Source organism: Nannospalax galili, unplaced genomic scaffold (genome assembly GCF_000622305.1).
Source record: "Nannospalax galili isolate Female #2095 unplaced genomic scaffold, S.galili_v1.0 scaffold83, whole genome shotgun sequence".
In the NCBI taxonomy this organism is placed as follows: Eukaryota; Metazoa; Chordata; class Mammalia; order Rodentia; family Spalacidae; genus Nannospalax; species Nannospalax galili.
In genome coordinates this window covers 2,564,563-2,581,821 of record NW_008352659.1, presented here as the reverse complement: position 1 = coordinate 2,581,821, position 17,259 = coordinate 2,564,563, and the positions used below count along the sequence as shown (strand labels likewise).

Below are 17,259 nucleotides of genomic sequence, written 5' to 3'. Positions count from 1 at the left end.
AAGCCAGTAAGCAGCATTCCTCCATGGCCTGTGCTCCAGCTCCTGCCTCCAGGTTCCTGCCCTGAGTTCCTACCTTGAGCTCCAGGATGAACTGTGACCTGGGATATGTAAGCTAAATAAACCCTTTCCTCCCCAAGTTGGTAGTGGTCAGAGTGTTTTGTCACAGCAATGAAGAAACAAACTAAGACAGGGGCCAAGAGAGGTGGATCTTCCCCTGTGCCCAGGGTAGGCTGCAGAGACCCCAGGGAGACCTCTGAAGCTCTGCTTCCCCTCCTCTAGGCAGTATTCTTGGTCTTCATCCCTACCTGATGGGCACCCTCACCTTGTGTACTACTGCACGCTCTAGGAATGCTACCCTGGGCCTACTCTCACTCAGCTACCCAACCACCATTTGCATCTAGTGTCAGGGCCCAGCACAGTGCTAGCATCCAAGCAACATCCTCCGTCTACCCTGGTTAACCAGATGAATAGAGAATGCCCCAGTGCCTGTGAGAGCCAGTTTAACAGTGGGGAGAACATACGGTTTCAGAGGAAATCTGGGCTCCATCGTAGCTCCACCAATAGCTGTGTGGAAACCTGGGTAGGTTTCCTAGTCTTTCTGTATTATGAGTTTCCTCATCTGCTTATTAGGATCAGTCCAGCATCACTGGGTTGCCTTTAACACTTCAACCCCTGGTTTTACAGAACAGCAGCTCAGAGAAGGGCAGCGACTTATCCAAGGTCATGCAGCAAGTCTGGTAGAAAGGCAGCCCCACCCTGCTGACCTACTGAGTCAGGAATGAGCAGCGGGTTGTGGAGTAGTTGTAGTTCCAGCTCCAGGCTGGGGGTGGGGATAGGGGGACAGGACAGGCTACAGAGACTGTTGGTGGAGAGGTGGCCTAGAGGCCACAAATTCCGGGCAGGGGCTGGGGCCTGCATTCTCAGCTGGGCTGAGAACTGACAGGCATGCCATAGGCGGTCCTAGAAGCCCAACTCTGCATGATCTCAGGCTGGGCCCAGCCCTCTGTGTGCTGGCCTTGGCACTCAAGGTCTCTGCAGGCAGCCTGAGCTGTGCTTAACCCTGGAAGTGCACAGGCTAGGACTGCCTGCTGGCTCACAGGCACAGCATGAAGTCACACCATGGAGCCTGGGGGCTGGTGAAGGCAGGAGTGTGATCCTTGTCATGTGGCTGCCCAGAAAGCTTGGAATTGGCCTTCCAGACGCCCAGGTCCCCTCCACCTTGTCCTTACCCCTCCATCTTCTTAGTGACCCCGTAGGCAGGCCTCATTCTAGAAACTGCTCCTGTGTATCTACGAGGCTGAGGTCAACTCCATCACATAGCCCACCTGTCACCTGTCACCTATCACTCATCCACAGGCCCTACTGGCAGCATCAGTGACCCCATGACAACTCAGAGAACAGATTCTCCCCTTACTAAAGATGATGAGATGTGGTTCAGAGAAGGTGTCAGTAGTCTTGAGGCCACAAAGAAAGAGGCAAAGTCAGAAACACCCTAGAGCCTGGGCCAGGTTGTTCACACCCTTAACCCTGTAATGTTCACTAGTTCATTCAGTGTGCCAGTGCCTTTTACCAAGTTCCAGCCACAAGACAGCTTGTCACGGCCTTAAGGATACCCTTTCCTCTCTATTAGCCTTTGCAGCTGTGATGGCCAGAGATCTGCCTAGTGGGTGGCTCACCCAAGCTTTGGGGCTTCACCTACCTGAGTGAACCAGGCCACATCCTCCATAGGGATGAGTAGGGCTGGGGATTGTTGTACAGAGCCAGACCTCTGGGGCCCACCAGGTCAGCTTTGGCAACCCAGCACCTGGAGCCTCTACTGCATCAAGGATGGAATTAAATATCTACTAGGAATAAAAATTCAGTTTCCAGTGGCTGGCACTCAGGTATGGCCCTCTGCAGTCATCATCTGTCCCATGCCCCTTGTGATAGCCCAGGAACTTAGAGTTGAGTTGAGCCCTAAGCCTCTGTTTTCCATGAGCTGATGAGAACAGTGCATTTCAAGGGGTCTGATGGGCTGTGAAAGTACTCTGCCCAGTGCAGAGAACTCTTAAGAGGTTTCAGCAGCACCAGCTGGAGGCTCTGGGGCACAGAAGGCTCCAGGCACCCCACCTTGGAAGCTTGCTATGTAGACAGAAATGGGGGCAAGCAAGGGGGAGTCTGGACAAGAGGCTCTGCAAACAGAAGGCTCTGGACTTCACTGGAGCCACACTGCTGTTGAGTCTTCTTTTCCCCTGTCCCTTGTTACACACGATGCCTGACCTGGTGGACCTGAAAAAGACCAAAACCCAGGCCGCCGAATTTGGCAGGGACAGAGCTGGAAAGCAGTTCTGTAGGGGAGGCTGGAACAGCACACCTAAGGGGAGCCTCCTAGCCAACACCAATGCAGCCTGTTCTCAGCTGCTTGGGACAAGTTGGACCTCAGCACCACAGAGCCTACTGTTAAGGAAGGGGGCCACCAGTACTCTTGTGACATATGAGGCATAGAGGTGAAGGGATCTTGAGCAAGATTACTAGGCCTGTAAGTAGTGAAGCTAGCATACCCACTTGATTGCTTCCACTTCATGCCATGATTCTAGGCAGATCTAGCTTCTTGGGTTGACCTATGTATGGAACATTGGCCCTACTCCGCCAACACCAACTTGAAATTTTTAAGAATTTATGTACAACTGGGGCTGGAGAGATGGCTCAGCGGTTAAGAGTACTGACTGCTCTTGCAGAGTACCCGGGTTCGATTCCCAGCACCCACACAGAGGCTATGAACCGTCCTTAACTCCAGTTCCAGGGGAATCCGAAGCTCTCTTCTGACTTCTGTGGCATTGCACGACCTGGGTACACTCACATATATGCAGGCAATACACTCATATAATAATAATAATAGAATTTATGGACAACTGACTGATTTTTCACTTTTTAAGTGATATAGCTGGTCTGCAAGTAATAGAGCTGGGCCTGATTGCAGTAGATTCTGATGGGCACTGTTGGGTGCAGGTTTGAAGGGCTGTGAATTAACTTTCACTTCCCTGGGACTCTGCAGGAGCTGTGCCCCCTGCTTGGTCTTCCTTTTCCCTCTGTATCATCTCTTCTTCCCAGGCCCAGCTCAACTGTCATCTCCCAGGGTTCACTTCTAGGTTTCCTCCCCGAACACCAATGCTACCCCGATGCCAGGTTGACTCTGCCACTCCCTATGCCAGCATTGCCCAGCTCAGCGCTGTGAGAAGTTAAAGGACCTGCACTGGTCTGACCATAGCCTACTTCTCCATAAGGCCAAGGGCCCCTTCAGACCTCTTGGGGACCCTGGAGCTTCCAGCTGGCCATGTATCAAAGGACAATTCTAAGGACATGTGACAAAGGGTTCTTGGAGAAAATGTTTCTAGATCATTCTAGATAGCAGGACTCAGAGAAAAATCCAGCTTTGTATTTGAAAGAAACTGGCAAACACCCATGGGACACTGGGCCAGAACTAGAGCCCAGGTAAGCCCAGAGTGCCGTGGGACCCCTCCAACATGAAGGGACCCCATCAGGAAGGAGGGTGGAGCAGACTTAGATGGGGTGTGGTTAATCCATACCAATTCTGGCTTTGTCACTTCCTATCTGTCAGCCCGCCCTTTCTGGGCCTCAGTTTCCTCATCTGCAAAGTAAGCCTGAAATGGCCTGCATACAGAGGGAACTAGGCCAGCTCTCCTTTTGCCTTGAGTTGGTAGAGAGCCAGCACTTCTGGGAACACTCAACCCTACCCCCAAGAAGGAGCCAGAGTGGGTTGAGAAGGACAGGGCTCAAGGGTGTCCAGATCTGAATTTGAGGCCGGGCGTCGTGGCACACACTTTTAATCCCAGCACTCAGGAGGCAGAGGCAGGCGAATCTCTGTGAGTTCAAGGGCAGCTTGGTCTACATAACAAGTTCCAGTTCAGCCTGAATCCTGTAGCTTCATGTGAGGTACTTACTATCCAGGGCTCAGTTCTTTAACTGCACAGCGGTGATGATGACAGCCACTCCCTCAAGGGCAGTTATGAAGGGGAAATGCTTGGCATAGTACCTATGTGCAATCAAGTGCCCAGAGAAGCAGAGGACATTACTGTTACTGTGACTGTTATTATTTCCATCTACTAGAGAGGAAAGCAGAGCCCTCCAGGTTCACAGCCACAAGACAAGTTCCAGCCAGGTTCACAGCCTGAAGGACAAGCCTACACAGGGCATTGACAATGGAATAAAGACACAAGTCCACGTTCCAGTCACATAACCCTGTCCATCTCTCAAAGGCAGATGCTCAGTGCCAACATGGCTAGCCTATCTACTCACCTGTCGAGGCTTCTGCCAGTGGACCAGAATTCAAGGCTCCTGTGATGTCAGGTAAGGAGGTTGTGTAGAAGGACGTGGTGAGCAGGCTCTATGCTATCTGAGTATAGTGGCCACAAGTCCTGTGAAAGACAACAGAGGGAACAATGAACTCTAGATTCAGGCCCACAGGCAGTTCCCCCAGTCCCCCATCTGGTAAGTGGAGCCCCAGACCCAAGGGGAGCTCCATAGAAACTGGGGTCTGTAGTCCCTATTAGAAAGGAACTTCAGACCTGAGATCCCAGAACCAGCTTGGGGTCTCTGGAGACAGACAGCAGCAGTCACACGTCACACTGCCACACCCATGCCACCACCACCATGTCTCGCCAGCTGGCCTCCTGGTCCCTAGCTCCCTGTCCCCTTGTCTGTGTCTTTCCAAGTCTCAGTAGACTTGGAGTACCTGCTCAGATGCTTTGGGACGCCCTCTCTGACTGCCCTCATCTGGTCCCTGCTGGTTCTTCAGCAGGCTTTGGGACTACTTGACCAGGCTAAAGAGAGGACATTTGGCCAGGAGTGGGAGTTGGGGGTGGGCACAGGGATGACGACATTGATACTTTCTCCGTTATCCTACAAATGAGGAAATTGAGGTCCTGATGGGCACACTCTCCTCTAGGGTCCCCCAGTAAACAAGAGAGACAATGCTGCAGGGAAGCTGTCTCTCAGTTCCCCCAGCCTGGAGGCCTGAGACTTGGGCAGCATGGGAGCCTCTGGCAGCATCTCTACGGCAGAGACACCCATCTACACCCAGTAGACCTTTCTAAAACCTCCTTCCCAACTCTGAAACACTGCTGGTGGGGCACACACAAGCATTGCTGCTTTGGAAGAAGGTATGAAAATGATCTGGTGGCTTAGGCATCAGTGCCAAGCACAACGGCCCCAGAGGAAACACTTTCCGAATGACCATCAGCCACAGAATGGATAAGCACATGCATCACATACATTCCCTCAAAGCATCCAGAGGGTGTGACCCACAATTATATCCATCAACACACATAAATCCCACCAATAGAACATTGATCTGGAAGCCAGACGCAGGAGAGAATACACTTAGAGATCCATTTAGACCAAGGTCAAGAAGAGGTAAGGGGACTGGAGACCAGTAGTGAATCAAACACAGTCACAGTATCTGTTATCAAGGTGAGGAGTCCTTTCTCTATCCATGATCCTGGGTGGGCCTTTGGACTTGCTTTGGCCAATAGGATTCAGCAAAAGTGGGTTTGCTAAGGCATAGAGGCCATGCCTCAAGAGGGTCTACCCTTCTGACCTTGACTCTCAGAAAACCTTAGGCCATAGTAAAAAGCATTATTCCATTGGAGGTCAAAGTAAGGCCTGGCCAATAGCCCTGTCCACTGCCAGGTGGGGTTAGAGGCCTTTACCTCAGGTGACTGGAGACATAGGAGACCCAGAGAAACCAGGAGAGGAACTGCCCAGCCGAAGTGGGGGCTCTTCCAGGCCACTTGTCTGGGGGTACAACAGGTAACTGAGAGCAAGCCATTGGAAGTCAGAATCCTTTGTCCCTGGGTGAGTGGTGCCTGGAAGGCAAAAGGGGCCTTCTAGAGGTTGTGGAATGTTGTATTTCTTGATGAAAAGGTGGTTACAGAAACATGTTCACTTTGAGACAATGCATCAAACTACACAAGAAGTCCAGGACACCTTTCTGAATGGATGTAAAGCTTGAACAGCAGCTGAAACCAAACCAATCCTGAGGCTCCAGCCTGAGTGACAGGTCCAGCCTCTCCCTGGTCTCCCTGGTCTGCTACCCTACCTCGTTACTGTCCATACCCGACAGCTGCCTCATCTTGGAGACTGGGATGCACTTCCCACCATGCTAGGTGGAACCTCCTCCAGGAAGCCTTCCCTGACCTCCCTTATGGGGCCTACACACTCATAGCTCTGGGTAGAGGAGGCAGAGCCTACCTTGGGAAGGGTTAAGTCTCTTTCTTCTGGCTCTGAAGACTTCAAGCAGAGACCAGTCAGGGTTGGGTAGCCCACTCTATCACCTTTCTCCAAGGGTGGGGACCCCCACAGCTATACTGTGATGATCGGTCTCCAGGGGGTTGGGGACATAGGGGACACAGATCATAAACCACCACACAGGGCAACACTCTTCCAGGGCCAGGCTCCTCTTATAAAGACTGGAGGTAAGGCTGAACTTGGGGGTGCAAAAGAGAGTTTCTATAGTGGAGGGATTTGTGGGGTTCCCTGTTTTGCAATAGATGATGAGCCCAATAATGTGTGCCAATCCGGCCATAATTACCTATTAAAATAAGATTACAAGAACCTTGAGGAGCAGAGGAAGAGGTGTGGAGTGAGGCAGGGACATCTACTACTGGACAACTCTTCAGTATAGCCCTCTAGACCTAGAGCAGGATCTCAGCTGACCCCCCAACGCTAGGGTCTTGGCCCAGACTCCTTCCTAATGGGCCTCTTGTTCTCAACTTCCAAGTTCCAGCTCTATTCTAAATGCATGTATGACCTTTGAAAGATCTACTAAGTCAACCATCTTTGGTAGGTCAGTTTTCCCTCTTCAGGAGGGGACATGAGCCCCAATAGGCCAAAGTGGTTGTGAGGTCCCAGGTCTTTCTGTCTTCCTCAGGGTCCCCACTGTGCCAGCAACAGTTTCTGCTTGTGCTGAGGTGACTGATGAAGCTACCTAAGTCCGATACTCACAGGTCACAGTGCCTGTTCCCTGTCCCCTGCCTCAGACATCCTTTGCTAAGAAAGGAAGCTTCCTGCCAAACAGAGAGACCCAAGAGTGGCCTGGCTGGTGAGGAAAGGATACCAAGTCCCTAGGGAGGAGGATTTGTTCTATGACAAATTTGTTCATCTCTATGTGGTAGAGATGACAGCCACACAAGAGCAGGTGGAGAGGCAGGTGTCTGCGTCTAGTGGGGTTGAGGGGAGTGAGTATGCTATCTTTAGAGGTATGCAAGCAGAGAGAGAGGGTGCCATGAGGCTATGGGTGCTACAGGCATCAAAAGCTAGACTTTGATTTCCCAAACTCTTCTGAGGACCAAATCACTCGGATGATCACTGAGCCTATAGTGCCCCATCTTTTTCCCTGGAGAGAATGTGGATCTGGAAGACAGGCCTAGAAATTTAAATTGTGAACAGGCCCTCCCAGATGATCCTTGGCGACTGGAAAGATGGAGAGCACTACCGGGTACCCTTCCAGGTCCCTCTGGGTCCAGAGATGATCAGTTCTCCAACTCCCGCTCTCCTTTTTCCCAAACCCACCTAAAGATACCAGCCCTCCAGGGCAGTGACCTGACTACATCATTAACAATTATTTAAAAGCTTTAGGAGAGGCACTCATCCCATGGTGGTACCAGCCTAGCTCCTTCCTAGCCCCTGAGCCCCTAGAGCCACAAGCTTAGCATGGGGTAGGAGTAGGGAGCGACAGCTGTTCAGCTGCTGTTCACTGAGGCCCCGGAAAAGCAATTATCTTACACTCTTAGCAGAAAAGCACTGGCTTTTACCCGCCCCTTTCCTCCCTCCTCCCTCCTCCTCCTCCCTCCTCCTCCTCCTCCTCCTCCTCCACACACACACACACACACACACACACACACACACACACACAGAGTCACCCAGACCAAGATGCTGTGGTGACCCTATATCCATCGCCCCCCCACCCCAGCTTCTAGTCTTGCTCCAGCTCCACCTCCATCCTTCGAGCACACTTCCAACACTTAAATCATTTAGCCGGCTAAACCGGAGACGGCAAAATGGGTGCTATTTCTTAAAAACATACAGAGAGCGTATTAAATTATTGATAGCCATTAAACAGGGGGAAAAATTAAACAGCTCTCAGCCCTTATCAATCATTCATGCAGTTTCCACTGGGGTGTTTTCTGGAGTGATCACTTGGGCAGCCAGGGGAGCTGGCTCCTGCCGACAGGGAAGGCAGAGGCTGGAGAGAGGCCAGCAGGAGGGGCGGCCCCAGCCCCAGCAGTCACACTGGGCAGGGGCATGTGGGGGCAGGAGGTGAGGCTGTGCACTTACACATGTGCCACGCTCTTCTCTGCCCCACACCATTAACAAAGACAGACTCCAATACCGCCTGCAGGAGCCTCTTAATTAAATTCAGTCTGCTTTTATTAGGCACCTACTATATATCAGGCCTGCTGGATGCACAGATAAACAAACCTCAAGGCCCTGGGGGTTAATGGGGGAGCCCACTGCAGGAAAATCGGACTGTACTACATAGTGATGAAGCGGGAACTAGAGATACAAAGGAAGGTGACGCAGAGAAGAGGGGACAACCCTGGCAGAACAGAGCTGTCAAGGAAGGCTTTTCCAAAGTAATTCCTGGGTAAATTCTTAGATGGAGAGCAGAAAACTGTCCCGAGGAAGTGGCACTTTAAGGGGACAGCCGAAGTAAAGGCTGAACAGAGCCCTGTCCTGCTTGGGTGGCAGTTACTGGCCAAGTGGGACAGAAGCTTGGATACAGAGAGCATAGTCAGTGGTGACCCAGCCCCTCCTCTAGACACAAGAAGGACAGCCAAGGACAGCACCCTCAATCAGGCAGGTGCTTGGGGTTCACCCCAGCTTCCCAAGCCAGTAGCTCTGCCACCCTGGTACGGCAGATCCATTTCCTGGCTCTAATTCAGGACACCTAAGTCAGTGTGACGCAGGCCCCAGGGACTGGAGGCCCAAGGCCCTGCTGCATTCAGCCACAGACAGGCCTGGCAATGTTACCCTCAGGAGACGGCTCCCCACTGCTGCTTCACCATGCCAAGGAGCCAAACACCAAGGCTGTGGGAGCTAGCAGACACCCAATACTGTCCCACCTCAGTGCAGGGACCATCCACAGCCAGAGGCCATGTGAACATCCCAGACCGAGCTGGACTGCTCAGTCTCACCCTGCCCAGCCTGCCCATCCCTGCCCAGCACACAGTGGTCTCTGCCTTCTTGTGTGCCTTTCAGGGCTCTCACTCGCTGGGAGTCGAGCTGCAGCGGTAGAGGCCCTGCCAAGTGTGGATTGCACCCTCGCCAGAGCAAGCTGCTGTCTCGGGAAACAGTCTGAGGGGAGCAGCTGTTTACCACCACGCTGAGGGCTGTCAAGACATCACCAGGAGAAATTCAATCTGTAGAGTTGGGAGTGGCAAAGGGTCCCCTCCCCAGATGCCCAGACCTCTGCCCAGGAAAAAGCAGCCTGGATCTAGGGGAACATCCTTCTGGCTAGAGGAGTGTTTGGAAGTGGGGACTGAGTCCTACTCACGCTCTGCCATCAACTGTCCCCTCCAGGACTCTGCTGTGAGTACAGTGACAGGTACACATTTGTGCTGAGGAAGACCATGTGGCTCCTATGGGATAGGCGTGACCACCAGGCTGTCTGGCTGCAGCTGGCCAGGAACACGGAGTTCCTGAAGCTGACCCCAACCAACAATGCTGTGCTCACCCTAGGACTCCGAGTGACACCATCCATCTACCCCCATGTCCCAGAGACGACTTATGACTCCTGTACATCCCTGTTGCCCCTCACCTGGGTTGCTACATGTGACTACCTAAAATCCAGATTTCACACAAGTACAAGACCTCAAACAGAGCTTGGGTACAAGCTAGCTCAGAGTAGACTGTCTAGAAAGGTCTGCTGACTAGAAGAATCAAGACCCAAATAAGCAAATGACTCCACAACCCAAAACAAACACCTGTCCTTGCTCAGGTTCCAGCTCTGGCTCCCCAGTGCCAGCACTTTTCACTGCCAGATTTGCCAGTCTTCCACTCATTGGTGCATTCACAGTCTTAGAAATCTCTCATACTCTCTATACCCCAGACACACCACAATTAATCAACATCCCTGGACTCTCATGCCCCAGGACCTTTGCTTTTGACAGTGCTTTCTCTACCCAGCTCTACCTGCTCTCTTCATTTGTAACTGCTGTACACTTTACACATTACCCTAGATTGGATTCTGGTCACATCTGTTCTGAGCTAAATGGGGGATACCATGAATGTAAACAGGGTTCCTTTCATCAGCACTTGGCACACAGGGTCAGAGGGAGCCTCTCAATTACTACACTCAAAACCACCCACCTCAGTTCCCAGCCTACCACCCAGAACCAGTTCTTCCTAATGGTTAACCTGCAGAGGTCTCACAGCAATTTTAAAATCAATTCCCTGGAGAGTGGGTGAGAGGTTCTCAGCCAAGTATAAGAAAACTGTATTCTTGGAGCTCCTAAGCCAAGGGAAGGGCAGGCTCGGGAATTTCCAGGCAAATGCCAGCAGAAATTGGCCACAAATGAATCATTAACTTTCGAGTTGAGAACTCAAGTACTGGTGCCAAGGTCTCCGACTCTGGCCTGTGTGGGCCACTTGGCTTCATTTGGCTCAAGCCTGAGCGCACCCCTCCCCCAGCCCCCGCTAGCCATCTGCTTTACCCTGTGGCCTCTGCTCACCAAGGGCTGAGGCCATCTGGGCCAGAGCAGTCCTGGTGTCTGAAGAGAGAGGGTGTATCTTTCCCCAAGAGTCACTCCAAATCTTTGCCCTCATACCCGTGCCCTTCTAGGACACTGTCCTCTCTAGCTAGGCAAAACCTCTGTGTCCTATGAGGTCTGGCTCGGCTCTAGCCTGCCTCCTACTTGTGTCCCATGAACTCTGAAGTCCTTGCAGCCCTGGTTATGTCCGTGAGGTCTTCTCCCTGAACTGGCCTGGATACCTGGGGCTTGTTTCTATGAGGGCAGGGACTTTGCCTCCTCTGCACCCTAGCAGCTGGCAGGAAGCTGGCACCACCTGAGACCCACAGGACCCAGGGCTTTATTAGAAGCCCACAGCTGAAAGCCCAGGGCTGGCAGTTTGTTGCCTGGTTATGGAGGCTGCAACTCAAGGCCAGGTTGCGGGGGGGGAGTGATATGCTCCCTGTGACCCTAGGCTTCTTTTTGGGGACTTGGGTCCAGGTGTCCTGTGGTCCAAGGAAGCAGATGAAGGTAACCTTAGGCTCAAACAAGGGAGCTGGTGGTTGTGCCAACTACCAGCTCCCTTGTAGTCAGCAAAGACCAGAGCCAACAGCCTCCCTCCCTGGTACGCTATCCTACAAAGCGGAGGCTGCCCTACAAAGGCTTAGACTCTCTGTGGTTGGGATGGGTGGACATGAAGTGTGGAGGAATAGAAGAAACCTCATAAACAGGTGTCCTAACCTGACCCGATGCTTATTTGCCATGCCCTCACTGGGCCTTCCAGACTCCGTGCCACCTGTATGGCAGCAGGCCACTAAACAGAGTTAAGAGATGCCAATACCTTGAGCAGTCACTATGTGTCACCACATACCAACCCATACCCTTCCTCCACTGCATGGAGAGACAGAGAACACTAGCAGCATACCAGCTTGAAAAGTGGAGCCCAAGGTCCACAGAGATTCACATGGAGCTAAAGAGGAAGTGGTCTATACAGTCCCCTGTAAGTGTGGCTACCTGGGAATTCTGATCCAGGCCTACATCACTCACCTAGTACCCCATGCCCCTTGTTTCCTATACTCAGAGCTGTGCCAAGTGCTGTGGGCATCCCCTGCCCTCTTCTAGGAGCTCTTTGCTCACCTGACTGTCAAAATAGCCCTGTGAAGCCTGGTGTGCTGGTGCAGATCTGTAACCCTAGCACTCAAGAGGCGGAGGCAGGGGGATTTCAAATCTGAAGTCAGTGTGTACAAGTTACCAAGATTCTGGTTTATTTGTTTGTTAATGTCCATGAGAGTTTTGCCCGCATATATGTAAGTTATAAGTGCACCATATGTATGAAATGCCCAGGGAGTCCAGAAGAGGGTGCTGGATCCACTGGAACTGCAGTTATGGTCAGTTGTAGCCACCATATGGGTTCTGGGAACTGAACCCTGAAAGAGCAGCCAGTGCTCTTTATTCCTGAGCCATCTTTCCAGCTTCTTGTTGCGATTCTGTTTCAAAATAAACTAAAACAGGGCTAGGAGTACAGCTTAGAGTGTTTGCCTAGCATGGTGAGGCCCTGTGTTGCAGCTCCAGTACCACAAACAAAACATAGAGAATACTCCAGCCTCTGAGGGTAATGATCCCCACCTGATAGATGGTGAACCGGAGGCCTGGTGGGAAGAAGCTATTTATCTAGTGATCCACCAGTCACCATCCTTACCTAATTCCATGGGGTGGCTGTCCTTAAAGCCATTAGTAGATGGGGAAACACTGGATGGGAGAGGTATCAGGAAATGCTCAGGGCCACATGCTCTCCATACAACCTGGGTTGGTGCCCTTGTCTACCTGCTTTGGGATTTCTCCTGTGTCTCAGGACTATCCCCATGGCCTGGTCCACAGTGTGAGCTGGTTGGCATCGTGGGGAGAAACAGAGATTGTCTGGTGGTGGTGGTGGGGGGGATGTCCCTCTCCCTCAGCATCTGTAGTGAGATGGCTAGAGGGCTTCAAGGATAGACGGGGCTACCACCTCATTTTTCTGCAGGGCTTCTGGTATGCCCACTCTTCCCTGATGATGAGGGCAGAGTATCTTATCCACCAACCTATGTTCAGGTCAGGTGCTTAGACTACACTGGACATTGTGTGTGTGTGTGTGTCTGTGTGGCTGTGTATGATGCATGTGTGCACATGCATGTATACACACACAGGCCTGCAAGGGTGGATGACACCCACGGAAGACAGGATAAGTTGTTGGCTATATGTACATATGTGTGTATGCACAAACATGTCCTGTCACACCCCTGACAGTCACACCTGTTAAACACAGGCATGCACAGAGGTTGGTAAATAAACGTCTGCTCCACAAGACCAGGAAATACCCAGAGTGCTAGTAGACACACCGGTATGCCACTGTGTTCATTTGAACTTGAGACAAGAGTAGGGGGTGTGAACAGCCTCTGATGCACACAGCAGGTAGTCCTATGCATCGCCACTTAGGCATAGGCACACACATGCACATGTACACATGCGTGCACAGGGGCCCTGGAGCTGGCTAGGCCCTGAATGAACAAGGGGAGCAGGAGGCAGGCAGTCCTCTACAAGAGACATTAGGAACCCTCACTGCCACTGTGCTGAGTGGCCAGGCCTGTCCACAGCAGCCCCATAAGTCAGGAAGCTGCCTGTTGCTGCTAGATTCAGCACTAAGGATGAAGGGCCGGTGACTAGGAACAGGGGAGAGGAAGGATGCTGTGATTTGTCATCCCTCACCCAGGGCCACCTCCCCACCTGCACCCGAGCTAGATCCCCCTTTGCTCTGCTAGCTGGCTAGGCCCTGTCTTGTTCTGACTTTTCCTCCTTGTTGCTCAGTTAAGCCTCAGCATGAATTCCCAGCCTGGGCACTGACCTCTCATCCCAACCCTGGTGCCCTTAGGACCTGGACACATGAGAGTGGGGAAGAGGGAAAGGAAGACCTTGCACTGTAAGTTGCCTTATGACACTGTAAGTTGTCATAAGACACAGCATTTGAGCCTGGGACCCACAGCCAGCTCTACCCGGGGTGGGGCGGGGGGTAGTTCCCTCTCCTGGCCTGCATCACTTCTTGTCTATAAAGTGGGGATGGGAACAGGGCCTCCCGGGCTGTTCAAGCTCAAGCTCTGCTGCCGGGGAAAGGATCTCATGGATGCTGATTAATTATGACTATTAATAATACAGCCATCTGCATCTTGTGGTAGAGCACAGATGATTCAAACCCGGCGCAGTGCCCCGGTGGCAAAATGAATGGGACTCCGGATGGGCCAGTGTCACCATCAGCCTGAGAGCAGATCCATGGTGATGGAGCACTGGGGAGGAGCTGTTTGTTCTGCTCAGACAAATGAGAGGAGAGACAGCCAGCCAGGCAGACAGACAGACGATGGGGACCTGCTCATCACACGATAAACACCAGACAGTCCCTGAGGCCAAGGCTCTGGGAAGGACTTTGTCTGCCCCAGGGAGAAGCCAGCTAGGCTCTTGCTCTTCTCAACTTTGCCCCACCTCCTGGAGTCCTGAGCCTGTGAGCACTGTGCTCCATCCACAGAGGCCTCAGATGCTGCAGTGTTCCAGGCCTGACCAGCCCTGTGATGGATGCAGGCCACACCATTTTACACCTTTGCCTGGTGTCCTCCCTGTTCCCAGGGGCCTGCTCCAAGTTTCCTCCCTGTACAACGTGAGCCTTTCTGACCTACTCCCCACAGGGGGACAGTGGGTGCAGCCACTGTCCTTCTGCCATGTGGGCCCAGGCCCTCTGGCCTGGGCATAAACTTTGATGCACTCTAGGTGTTCATGTGGCTGCCTACTGATCAGATCACAAGCTGCTCCTGCTGAGTGCCCTTCCATTCTGTATGACAGGGGAGTGGACAACACTGGGGCCTCCAAACCCCATTCTGCACACACACTAACTTGGGGCTTTCACAACAGCCTGTGTGCTGTTTGTTGATAGCTTGTTTGGTGCATGAGGAAACTGAGGCATAGAGAAATGGAAGGAAGGAAGTCAAATACAAACCAGGCCATTTGGCCCCAGAGTTCTCACCCACCAGGCCACAAAGACTGAAAGTCTTTCTGTTGTCGCTGTTTGATTTTTTTTTTTTTTTTTAGATACGATCTTCCTGTATTCCCAGCTGGCCTGGAACTTGCTATGTAGACCAGACTGGCCTTGATCTCACAGAGATCTGCCTGCCTCTTGAGTGTTGGGACTAACAGCATGCACCACCATGCCCAGCTGACTCTAAGTCTTAAACACCATTTTTGGGGTGGGTGTTGGGGGCAGGGAGTGGTACTGGAGACTTCTGAGTCATCACTGTGAATGGACAGTGAAATGGTCAGGAGATGGATGCCATGGGTTCAGAATGGGTCTCTGCGTTCATTTCATGTGGGATCTTAAGCAAGTCCCTTGCTGAACTCTGGGCCTTATTTTCTCAACTGTAAAATGAGGTGAATAGAGCTGGTCCACCATTGGCTAGGCATGAAGGCAATGGTGAAGAAGTCTCTGAAAATGATGACGGGGCAGCTGGACTTCCCAAATCACAGTGTAAATGCTGGTGGGGCCACTCAAGAGCACTGGACAGTGATTTGAAACTAGGGCTACCATGGAAGCTCTGGGGCACTAGGCCACATGGAAGCACATGGAGGTGAAGTGTTCCATGCACACAGGGTGGAGGGCCTCTCCAGCTTTCCCCGTGGCTGGTCCTCTGCACTTCTTCCTGGCTGTGTGGTGAGTCTTCTAGACTCTGGTCAACATACTTCCTGGTTACCCATTTGGTATCGAGTCCCAGGCTGGCCCTGAGCAGAGGGAGCGTGGGAAGCACATGGCTTCCTAAATTTAAGGCCCATGTGCTGACATTGGAGCAAGGGCTGCCCAGGAGTAGCTGTTAAGTCCCAATAGGAGCTACTAGGTTCACTCCATAGCTAATAGTAATATTCAGCTATGGAGGGGCAATGGGATCCTGCAAGACTGGGGTAGCTCCTGAGTGACTAATGAACTGACAGCACACAGATCCCCAAGCTCCTTTCCCACACTCACGGGAGGCATTACTAATCCATCCCTGTGCTCTCTTACAGAGCTCCAATGTAGCCTTAGAATTATCATTCTATGTAGCACTCTGGACTGTCACTCCTAGGCAGAGGATAAAACAAAGTGTTTGACCTTCCTGTTACTGGAGCAGCCATCACACACTCCACTGGGCAAGCCGCTGCCGGCATAGGTGAGACCTGGTCTTGGTCTCTGGCTTGGGAGAAACCAGCTGGTAAATGCCCAGTTTGAGATCTTCAATGGAGACGTACCATGAATCTGTGGGTGGGATCTGGTTCTGCTGAAGGATCTTCTTGGACTCAGCCTAAACTCCCCAGGCTTCCCTCTGCCTAGGCATGGGCTGGGGTTTCTAAAGCCCTCCATGGGGAAAGATGGGCCACCAGAATGTCTGTCCTTCCGGCAGCCCTCCCCAGCCATAGCTTAAAGGGACCAAACTCCTTAAGCCCTAGGAAACAGGGCCACCCAAACAGCACCCCACTGTTAACTGCTCCCACCACTCTTGAAATCAACTCACAACTTTTGTTTAAATACATTTATTATTATTTTTTAATGTATCTTAAATGTGAAATTAGTTGTGGTCACCATGTATACAAGTTAAACATGAGAACAACCATACTGTAGACTGCTGCCCACCACAGGGGGCCCTGGCAGCCCAGCTCTGTTAGAAAGGGACACAAGCAAGTGTTTGAGCCATTGGAGGCTGTCCTTGACATAGGCCAAGGGATAGAGGGGGCTGGGGACAGGGGAGTCTCCTCAGTCCTTATTAGTGCAGCAGTGAACACAATGTACCTTTGTCTAACTTTGAGAAGGCAATACAGGCTCATCAAGGTGCATGGATCTAAGGGCTGGCCACTAACGGCTCTCTATTCACAGATGAGGAGGCTCAGAGACCAGGGTCCACTGACCCAAGGTCACAGTGGCTGGGCGAGGTGGACTGGGGCCTCCTGACTAAGCCCAAGGACTCTCTTCTCTGCTGACACTGACTTTTCAGTGGCACACAGAGTCACTTAGGCAGAGCGGAGTCACCCTGACCCACCGCTAGCGTGGTAACAGCTTTTACACCTGAGGTTAACGATGGTGATTTAAGAGGTTATTTGTCTTAATTTCCAGGAATCATCTTCTTGCAAAGGAGATAACTAACATGTCAGGCTTGGGAAGCTCGTCTTTTAGAAAATATTTATAGCATTTCAAGACAGTTTGATGGCAAGTGGATTCAACATCTGCTCTTTTCCTCACTTTCTACCACAGCACAAACCCAGAACAGTGAACACACATACACACACACTCCCCATGACAAACACACACCACCATCACACACAACACACAGAGACACAGAGACATATATACACTTTATTAAACAGACACATGCAAACAGATAGACACAAACACACATACACTCCACCACACATACACAGACACAGAGATATATATGTTCCACCACACACACACACATACAGTCATATATATTCCACCACACACACACAGAGTCAT

At 51.8% G+C, this 17,259-nt stretch overlaps 1 protein-coding gene across 4 annotated transcripts in view; it reads right to left on the bottom strand.

The window, feature by feature from the left end:
• Zmiz1 (zinc finger MIZ-type containing 1) overlaps nucleotides 1–17,259 on the bottom strand; it is a 214,604-nt gene that overhangs the window by 165,055 nt on the left and 32,290 nt on the right. For all 4 annotated transcript variants that reach the window (XM_008849842.3, XM_008849839.3, XM_008849838.3 and 1 more), the window contains exon 2: nucleotides 4,297–4,415. The gene's annotated coding sequence lies outside the window, so the exon portion shown is untranslated. The remainder of the gene's footprint in view (nucleotides 1–4,296; nucleotides 4,416–17,259) is intronic.